Here is a 10,531-nt window from a genome sequence, read left to right as displayed (position 1 = left end):
GGCAACTGTAAGTTAGTAAATATGTAAGTAAATAAGTCATATTATGTACTGTTTAATGCAGATAAGACCTGAGTTGTACTGATAAAAAACTATAAAAGTAGTACAAAAGAGACCCAGAGACTCTATTAAACACACCAATAAATACAATTACAATTCACTAAATCAAAGCAACACTCATTGGGGCCTAACATAAGGCCTGCTTATTGACAACTTTCACAACTACTAGGAGTCCTTCATGCTCAAAAATAGGATAATAACATGTATGAACAACAATATAAAATGCCTTAACATGCCATGTTCATTTTTGTAAGTGAAACAAAAAAAATTAAAAATTATAAGTTACAAAAAAAAATAGGGTAATAACATCCACAAACTGGGGGGATTTTGCTGCACCTGTGCTGTAGGTAACAGAGAACAGCCCAAAGGTACAAGACACAATGGGAAGGTGCTGTGTTCTGGCCTGCAGGTAAGAGGACAACATCCACAAAAAGAAGACAACATCAGTAAAAAAGACCCAAGCGACCGGATAGCTGTTGAAAACCAAAACAAAAACATTAATAAATGAAACAATTAAATAAACGAAGACCAATTCAAATAAAACAAAAATCAGATTTTACATTGTAAGGCTTTAATTTTACAGTGAATTTCAAAATATGCTTTCAAAAATTAGCTTTTGTAAAGTAGAAAACACACCACATAAAATAAAATGCAATAACAACGCAAATGTCAAATATACAGTATTATGGGGCATTTATAGTATACTAAAGTGTCTAACTATGGCAAAGTTCACCTTAATTGGTGAAAAACCACCAGTGTATTTAATAATAATAATAATAATAATAATAATTATATATTATATAATTGTATTGGTGAAAATGTAGCAATTAATTATTTCCCAAGCTCAATACAGTTCCATTAAATAGGAGAATGTACCCAGCATGTGAAGTGAAAATCATTGAGATTATATATTTTTTGTCATTCTTTGTAGGAGCAGATTCTTTTGGAAATATTCCCTTCCACTGACATGTCCCACTAATGGGGAAACTTTAGGAACAGTGTATAATGTGCATGTAGGATGGTGCATTGGTTTGATCACTCTGATCCATAAATGAAGAGAAAATAGTATGAAAACTTCAGCATTTGGGAGCTGCAACTGAGAAGATTGGGTATGCACATAAGGTACTATGTTCTAGGTGACCAGGTCATTGATAAAAAATGTAATAAATAACAGAGCTCAAAATTAAACTAATTTGACTCAATCTGAAACTGTATGTATATATAATTCCTTTGTTTTTTACCTTTTTGTCAGTAATTTTACCAGTGAGAGCACCAAATTCAGTTTCTCCTGCGTGTTAATTTCTCAACTGTACAAGGTTTCTGTAGACTTCTGTGGTTAAAAAAAACTTGAAAATTCTCCAAAACTCTTGAGGATTCTTGAGAGCGAGTAGAGTGATAGGAATATTTCAATTCAAGTGCATGGGGATAAGCCCATTGATTTGAATATATTTTGAGACTTCTAAACAAAGATAAGTTAGGTGAGAGAACACTGCAGGAGAAAAATATTTTATTTAGTAGAAGAATAACTAATATGTTATGCAGAACATTATCAACTGCTTTTGAAATATATTCATCGTTTGCTATACCAAGAATCATGTTAGAATGTACAGCATTATGAAGAAAGATAATGGGAAATATGTAGGCTTGGTCTTTAATCTCAATCTAAATCTTGTTTTGAACTAAATAATGTTAATATATTATTGCTTCATTAAATATTTTATTTTCAAATGTTCATCTGCATAGTACACACCATAGAAAATAATATATTTAAGAAGGCAGCCTTTTTTCCTGGGTGATCACCCCAAGCTTTATTCTAGTGACCCTCTACTGTTTTTGTTGCTATTTATGTTTCTAAAACTATTTTCTAGGATCCTAGCTATTGGCATTGGCAATCTGTTTTTCAGATTCTATCTTCATTTTAATTTTCACGATACATTTTTCTTTTCTTAGCTGATACTGCCTTAGTATATTCTTGTGTTACAGCTGTTTGCCATAAACTAAGGGAAAAGAGATATAAAACTGAATTGTCTTTGTCAACCTACAGAAAATAAGTTCATGCAATGTTATGCTATCCAACTGCCAATATATGGAATATATTTTCATATAATCAGAATACTGCATCAGAATTGCTCAACTTGAATGTAAGAATGCCTAAATGGAATTCATAATCTCTTGGGAACTCACTAGATGATACCGAGGTTAATGCTGCCTAATGCTTTGGAATAGTGTATTGTGACATATCCTGGATTGGAGCTGTATGTTGTTCAAATAAACAACTAATACAGTTTTAAATGAAAAGAGATATCATGTATTCTTGCTGTATGTTTCACTAAGGTGAGCAATTTAAACAGCTCTTGATTTAAACCTCAAAATAGTTTAATAACCAAACAAACATGTTTCCCTTGCTGCTGGTGGACAGGCATGTACTGCTGATCTCTCTCTCTGCAATGGAAGTTCAGTAAGTCCAAAAAATAATAGTGTCCTATACATAAGTAACCTGGCAACCAATGTTTTTTCAATCCCTGCAAAAACGATAAAAACAGGCACAATGGGAAATACAGATTTTTATCTTAATAGAGGTTATGAAAAGTTTTCTAATCACAATATACCCATTCCCATTCAGTGTACAGTTTTATAGTGCTGTCTGGTTACTGGGGGCATTGAACTCAGCAACCACAACCAATTTCACTGTCACAACATTTCGCTGAATGAAATAACTCTAAGTGGTATATTCTCCGAATGAAATAACTCTAAGGGGGTAATTCACAAAAATGGAGATAGCCCCTTTTTTGGAGTAAAATTGGTGGTAAAGCTGGTTTAAAACACTTTCTCCATATTCACAAACAGAAATCCGCCTAAATTCTGACTCAACCACCACTTTACAGTTTTTGGTGAAAGAAAGACAGTTTACAGATATTTAAACGCCATTTAAACGACTTTTGCCTCTTGCATTTTTCCCCCACCATTTTCAAAATGGAGTAAAGCTCAGTGTCAGGTCAATTCTAAGCTTCACCCAGTCTTCATTTCACACATCTGGTAGGAGCACCATCGGGGTCTCAGTATATTTATGGAGATTAGCAACCTATTGTCAGGGGACAAGTTTCTGTCTAAAGCTGGCCATACACGTGGCGATCTCACGATGTTTCGTACGACCGTCGGTCGCACGAAACATCGTCAGATCCGCCACACACCATTCAGGGCTGAATCGGCAGGTAAGGAGGTAGAAACAATAGGATTTCTACCTCCTTCTGCCGATTCAGCTCTGAAGGGAGAATTTTGGTCAGGCGCCTTCTATGGCGCCCGATCAAAATTTTCTAACTTGGCCGATCGGCGAGCCGACCGATTTCAGCAGCTTCCTGCGATATCGGTCGGCTCGCTGACATGCCATACACGCACCGATTATCGTACGAAACGAGGTTTCGTACGATAATATCGGTGCGTGTATGGCCACCTTAACTCTAGAACAATAGGTGCAGAAAGCCTCATTAACATTTTAGAAACAAGGAAAACATTGATTAAACAAAAAAAGTGTAATTTATACAATCTTGCATATAAAAAGTTTTAACCTCACATTTGCATTATTGTGCTAGTTTTAGCTTAATGTATGAGGCAACGATAATGTTGCGTTTTTACTACTACTACTACTGCCCTTCACCTTTACCTGTGTCCCATCTGTTGCCAGCAGCCATCATGGTGATCAGCAAGCAGCACATGCACACTGGGGTGCTGTGAATTCAAGGTTGGACTGGCCCAACATGGCACTGGGGAAAAACCTGGTGGGTCCTGGTCTTGTTGGGCCCTTTTTCATTGCGCATCTTGGGGGTTGATCTGTATTGCTGTTGACCAGTAGGGGGTAGAGAAGTAAGGTGGTGGCAGAGCAGTGCAGGGGACTTGATTCTCTTCTTTCCATGAAGAAGTTATTTAGATTTTTAAATCTTGTTACATAAGTGGAATTATATAGAAAACATTAGAAAGCCCAGCTTGTCCTGAAAAAAATGATTATAGGGAAACTAAACTTACACTTCAGGAAATGCCCCTAAAATGAAATGGCAAATTAAATGCAAAATCCTCATTCCAAGGCTCATGTAGATGTGGGACTGGGTTTGATGGCAGACCAACAGATTTGCAGAGCTAAAGACAAATTCATAAAAAATTGTCATAAATGTAATCTAATATACAAAATCTGAAAACTGTCTGTTTAAAAAACAAATTCACAAAAGTGGAGATCTTGCTGGGGACAATGGTAACAACAACAACACAGATCTAAAATCCTGAAAAAAGTTTTATTTCTCTGAAGAAATAGCACTATGTTTGTCCAGATTGGCAACTAATCTGTTGTTTGCCTTTAAACAGGTGATCAGTAAATGCTACCTGCAGGGTGTTTGGGCCCCTCTTGCTGCCTGAGGCGGCTCCTGGATGCCGCCCCCCCCCCCTCGCTCCCCAGCGCTTACCTCTCCAGCGCAGGAGCGGGTCCGGGGGCGGTTTGATTGCTAGTGCAGAGAGCGCAATTGCGCTAGAAGAGCACTAGAAGAGCACTAGAAGAGCCGAATTTCCGGTTTAAAAAACGGAAATTCGTCTCTTAAAGTTACCAGGAGCGGCTTTTTGCCGCCCCTTGTAACTGGGGCGCTTCTGCCGCCTGAGGCGAGTTTTTCAACTCGCCTAATGGCAGAAGCGCCCCTGGCTACCTGCTGAATAGTTACTATAGGTTACTGCACCTGGGCAAACCTAGGGTCTTTTATTATATAACCCCATAAGCGTTAATATATTATTAATTGATATACTGCTTATCCTTTTTGAGTTCCCTGTATGGAGATGAAGGAGGCTTAATTGAAGTATTTGGCACATACAACCACAGCTCCATTTACAGCTTGCCATAATGATTTTAAAAACACATTTCATAATTATTTATAAAAACATTTCTGTTGGACTCAAAACATGTTTCACACTTTAAATAAATAACAAAATGAAATGAAATGTTAATTTCTGAAAAATCAAGGTAAATGTTGAAGAACCAATGAAAGCGACGTCCATGTTTTCTATATCATTGGCAAGGAAACATGGTTGTCGGTGAAGGGCACTGTACTCCTTTATTACACTGACTAAATACTGAGATAGAAAAGAATATAACAAATAAAGTACTTTTCAGCTGCCACTGCTACATTAAAGAATAAAGTGCATTATTCGACCAATTAAACAGTTGTTTTTATGTTTACAAATACATTATATAGATGTTTTGAAGATGGTTAAAGCTCCTAATAAGCCAGGACTGATTAAATTGCTGTAGGGAATGCAGGCCCTCTTGGATATAATGAGCTATACCTATGAGTGGTACTAGAGATGAGAGGACAGCCCTCTGAACCATTACTAAAACAGTTCATAGAAGAGTTCAGAACACTCATGAGCTTTGGGTTTGCTGCTTAAATGCATTAAATTCTATGAGAGAGGGAAAGAAATCGTTTAATTGCTTGTCCATTACTTACAACAAGCTGGAAAAACAGGAGGTCTTGAAAGTTCACCAAAATAAGTATTTGCTAGAATTCAAGATGCATTTGGCCAAGAGCAAAAACAAAATAAAAATTGATTAAAAATAGTGGTGTTTGGATTGAAACACATGGAAAAAGAAATTAGCCCAAAATGAACTGGTTTATTTATTTTTCATTATTATTGTTTTTTATTAGGATTGTTTTTTCCATTAATATAACTTGAGTATGACTTGCTGGTCCCATCCCCACCCCCCAATGAATACTCACAACTACAACTTCTTGGGTGGAAAGGCCACAGCTTGATTTATTACTTGTACAATACATTAACTTTGGATAAATTATCTGACCCAAAACAGACCAACATCTTTATAACAATGAATAGCCGCTGAAGGCTGCATATAACAATTAACAATAGCTTACAGTAAATTAACATTACCCCTTTTAACCAAAACCCAGTCTTCAGCCTTAGGCTAAGCCTTCTCCACCCGTCTACTGTGCCTCCTTGCCCCTAAGCCTAGCTCCAGGCCTATCCAACACCAGCCCTACATTAACACTACTGCCCCCCTTTCTGGCTACACAGCAGGAGAGCCCAACTACACCAAAAGCTGTGACATACTATCTCCCAAACCATCTCCCAAACATCTTTTAATCATGCCTCTTTCCGCTTCACCTGTCCCAGGCTTGATACATTAAGCTCTAGATATGAATGCTTTCTACAGCTCTGTAAGGAATGAGTGCTCAGTTTTATGAGGGAATGTAATAAAACAGAATAAACAGAAAATGCAGGAGGATTTGTGCAAAACAGTAAACATTTGTGTTATTTGCATAAGATGCAGAAACATTTACAAAAATTTGCTCCACTTTTGTGACTTCTTTGTGGTAGCGGCGTTTATTAAAGTACAATTCCCATCAGCCCAGAAATTATTGGAAATTATTTATTGAATCAAACTGAGTGCTTACGGACTGACTGACATTGTTCTTTTTAAGGAAATAGGCAACAACATACAGTAAGGGGGCATTTACTAACATTTCCCAGGTCAGGAGACACTTATCCCAAAAAATGGTACCATTCAGGGAGGTGCCAGACTTTGAAAAATATGACCAGAGGTAAATAGGACGCCCATATGGGGTTTACCTTGACGTGGTATTGTGGCTTAAGGACAGGACCCAATCACAAGATCCCTTTGCCAGCTCCCTCCTACAGGGCATATGTAAGAAAAGTAGGAGGAATTTGGATTCCCTATACTTCTAGACAGCTAGAATCTCAGCCATAAAGCAGAAAATACCACTGTGTTTTAGCCACAATCACCAAGGAACAGGGAATACATTATGTATTTCCAGCAGAGAACTGATTACTTCTTTTTAAAAATGCAAATCCATGTCTTTCTATCTATATCTTACATCAACTGTTTTCAGGCAAATGTTATATATATATATATTTTTTTTTAAAATAAGATTTATACTTTGATTGGTGTCCTTTTAGAAAATGACGCCTGATTAATCCCTAGGTTCTTACATAACACATTGTTTCAGTACAAGTACAATTTTAGATCAGTACAAGCATGATGTTTTGTATATTTCAGTACAAAATGCATTTGTTCAATATTAGCTCTCCTGATGCTCCTCTAGCTTTTCAGAAGTAAATTACCTCTATGTCTCTGAGTTCTAATATGGTGCTTTTGGCAGTGTTTTGTTTCCTGTTTTCCAAACGGAGCCCAAAACAAATAGTTTGATATGAGAGGACATTGCTTAAACGTGTAAATGTTTTTTCGAGTACAAGATACAAGACAGGAAGGCTATTTAGAAAATGGCATTTTGGTTTTTAACATTCTTAACAGGTCTTTTACTTGTAGGCTTCCACTGTGACTCAGTCATTTATTGCCAGCAGGCAGCGAGATAAACTTGAAATTTAGTTTGCTAAGGTTTTAAACTCCAGTGTAAGTATTTCGCCACAAGCACAGACTAATATTTGGTTCCCTGCTGCCTGACTAGTAAAGCAAATAAGTGAGGTGCTTTAACTCATTCTAATTATAAGCGTGGCTTGTTGTAGGCAGCAAGAGTGGGCTTGTCTGTAAAATTTCAGTAATGTGTTAATTATATATATATATATGTTAAAGATGCTTAAAAACTAAACTCAAAAGAAAGTATACACGTAAAAACACCTTTGCTAAAGATTGGCAAAATAAATAAGACTTTTGTTGAAATGCATTCTGCCTATTCTTTTAATTAAAAAAAATAAAAATCAATATTTTCCCATTTTTTGCTATTCCCCCCCCTCCCTTCTCTAAGCAGGGACTTCCTAGAGCATTTTTTGTCATTGTTCATATATTTTTCCTCACTTAAAGTTTGCTTATGTTAAAAAACATGAAAGTGAATAATGATTTAAAAAAAAAAAAAAATGAATATTTATTAAATAAATTGATATTTATTAAAGGAATTCTGTCATGATTTTTATGTGTATTTTTTTTATCTCTAAATTACACTTTTCACATAGCAAGTAATTGATTCTACCATTTAAAATGTTATCCTTGAACCAACAAATGTATTATTTTAGCTGTAATATTGGTATGTAGGTGCCATCTCAGTGCATTGTGCCTTAGTCTGAGCTTTCAGAAGGAGCCAGCGCTACACATTAGAACTGCTTTCAGGTAACCTATTATTTCTCCTACTCACATGTAACTGGAGGAGTCCCAAGCCGGACTTGGATTCCTTATTATTGAGTGCCATTGTGATATCTACTGGGAGCTGCTATCTTGCTGCCTTCCTATTGTTCTGCTGATAGGAGGGGGGGTGATATCACTCCAACTTGCAGCTCAGCAGTAAAGTGTGACTGAAGTTTATCAGAGCACAAGTCACATGGCTGTGGCACCCTGGGAAACTGGCAAAATGTCTAGCCCTTCTGAAATTTAAAAATTGAATAAAAAAAATCTGATTTCAATGCAGGATTATTCTGCTGGAGAAACTCTATTAACTGATATGTTTTGAAAAAAAACATGTTTTCCCATAACAGTATTCCTTTAAGTAAAACAAACACTCTGTAAACTTCACATCTAAAAGCTTGCAAGGTCATTTAGAAGTCAATGGGAACAATCCTAGTTAAATTTGAACTGTTTATGCAATTTGTTGGATCATGGCCTCTGGGCACCCTGAAGTGAAATCCAGCCCTATCAGGAAGTGACAGGAAGTGAAACTGGTTCATAATCTTGTTTAGTGCTAGAAATAACAGGGGTATAAACTGTCACTTTAAGGTGACCAATTCTTTTGTAGCCCACTTTTGTGACAGTGCTGCTACCTGCTGATACTTTTGGCGCTAACAGGAGCCCTGAGCCCCCGCTCACTTGGGGGAATAGGATAGGGACAGATTAAACTGTAACTCCCCTCCCTGAGAACTTGATATTGTACTCCTGCTTAGGGACCGCCAGCACTCCCAATAACTTACCGGGCAGTGAGGATCCTCCTTGAAGTAAGAGACAGCACACTGGTGTGATGATGAACCAGGTGATTATGTTTATTACTTGCAGACAGACAGGCAGGCTCTACAGGATTACAATAGTGAACCAGGTGACACTCAGTCCTATGGAGATCCCCTCTCCAGCAGCCTACTCGCGGTACTCCCCGCCAGGCGACCCTCCTTGGGAGCTCCCCCCGGTACTTATGCCAGGAGACCCTCTCTAGGGCTCTCCCCGGTACTCCCGCCAGGCAGACACTCCCTTGAGACCTCACCCCGGTACTCTCGCCCGAGCACCCACCAGATAAGGATCCTCCTGATCTTAACACTTAGTGCCCTGACTCCAGCTATAAGTGCTGGGGGATCTTAATCCCTTTAAATCTCCTGTAGGGGCGATGTCTGCCCAACTAGATAACCTAGCTCCCACTCCTAGAGTGAGCTATTACCTCAATCTGCTGTCTTAGCACAGGCCTGTCATTAACATCTATCCAGAGGGGGTCCCAGGCAGAAAGACCTGGCAGCACCTGGCTGCATTCCCTTATATATCTAATGCACCACCCGGTGGCTGCTAACTGAAACTGCAGGAGAACTCCCTGTTAAGTATTAACCTCCCAAACCACCCTTGGGAGCCCAATTTTGGAGATCCATACACTTTTAAAAAAAGAACCTAGTGATTTAACACATTTGGATGTAAGATCAAAGGATGCGCTCAGTCTAGATCCTGGGGGGGTGGGCAGTTTACGATGCTGGACTCTGGGCGCCCTGAAGTGAAATTAGTGAAAAAGTGTTTATAATGCCGGCCTCTGGGTGCCCTAAAGTGAAATCCGAAGAATCCGAGTATGGTTCATACTCATGTTTAGTGCTAGAAATAAAAGGGGTGTATACTGTCACTTTAAGGTGACCAATGCTTTAAAAACAAAACATAAAACAATCTAATAATATAACGTATACAGTATACATATATATGTACTTATAAGGTAAATTGGTATTTGTATCTTGCATACTGAATAACATGGTTTATTTTATATGTTCAGTGAGTGGGTAAGTGTATATAAATTAGTGTTTAGAATTCCTCTGGTGATTTTTGAGGTCATTTAGTGGTCAGTTCGCATAAGGCACATACATTATCTTTCAGAAAAGCCACTGTGGGTTCTTTAGACAAGAATGAGTGAATATTTTATTTAAAATTCATGATAATAAGTCGTATGTCAAAGTTTGTTTACTGCATTGTTTCCCAACTCCTCCTTGACTAAACCTCATGAAAGTTCATGGAAATTCTCTCTGACCTCGACCTAGAGCTATATCACATTGGGGACCATTCCGTGCAGGTTTCTTTTTATTTCCTAGAATAATAACTGTAAACAAGCAAGTCTCAGCTGTATATTTATATGACCCAGCTCCTTAAATGAGAGGCTATATTCAAACAATGACAGTGCTAGCTGGAAGAATTTATTTATCCAGCTCTGAACAGTAGTTCTGGAGATAAGTGTCCTTCTCCTGAATTGTATAGTTAGTTGATTTAAATGGCCATACATTCTTCAAG

This window comes from Xenopus tropicalis, chromosome 1, assembly GCF_000004195.4.
Source record: "Xenopus tropicalis strain Nigerian chromosome 1, UCB_Xtro_10.0, whole genome shotgun sequence".
Lineage (NCBI taxonomy): Eukaryota > Metazoa > Chordata > Amphibia > Anura > Pipidae > Xenopus > Xenopus tropicalis.
Note: the sequence above shows the minus strand (reverse complement) of the source record.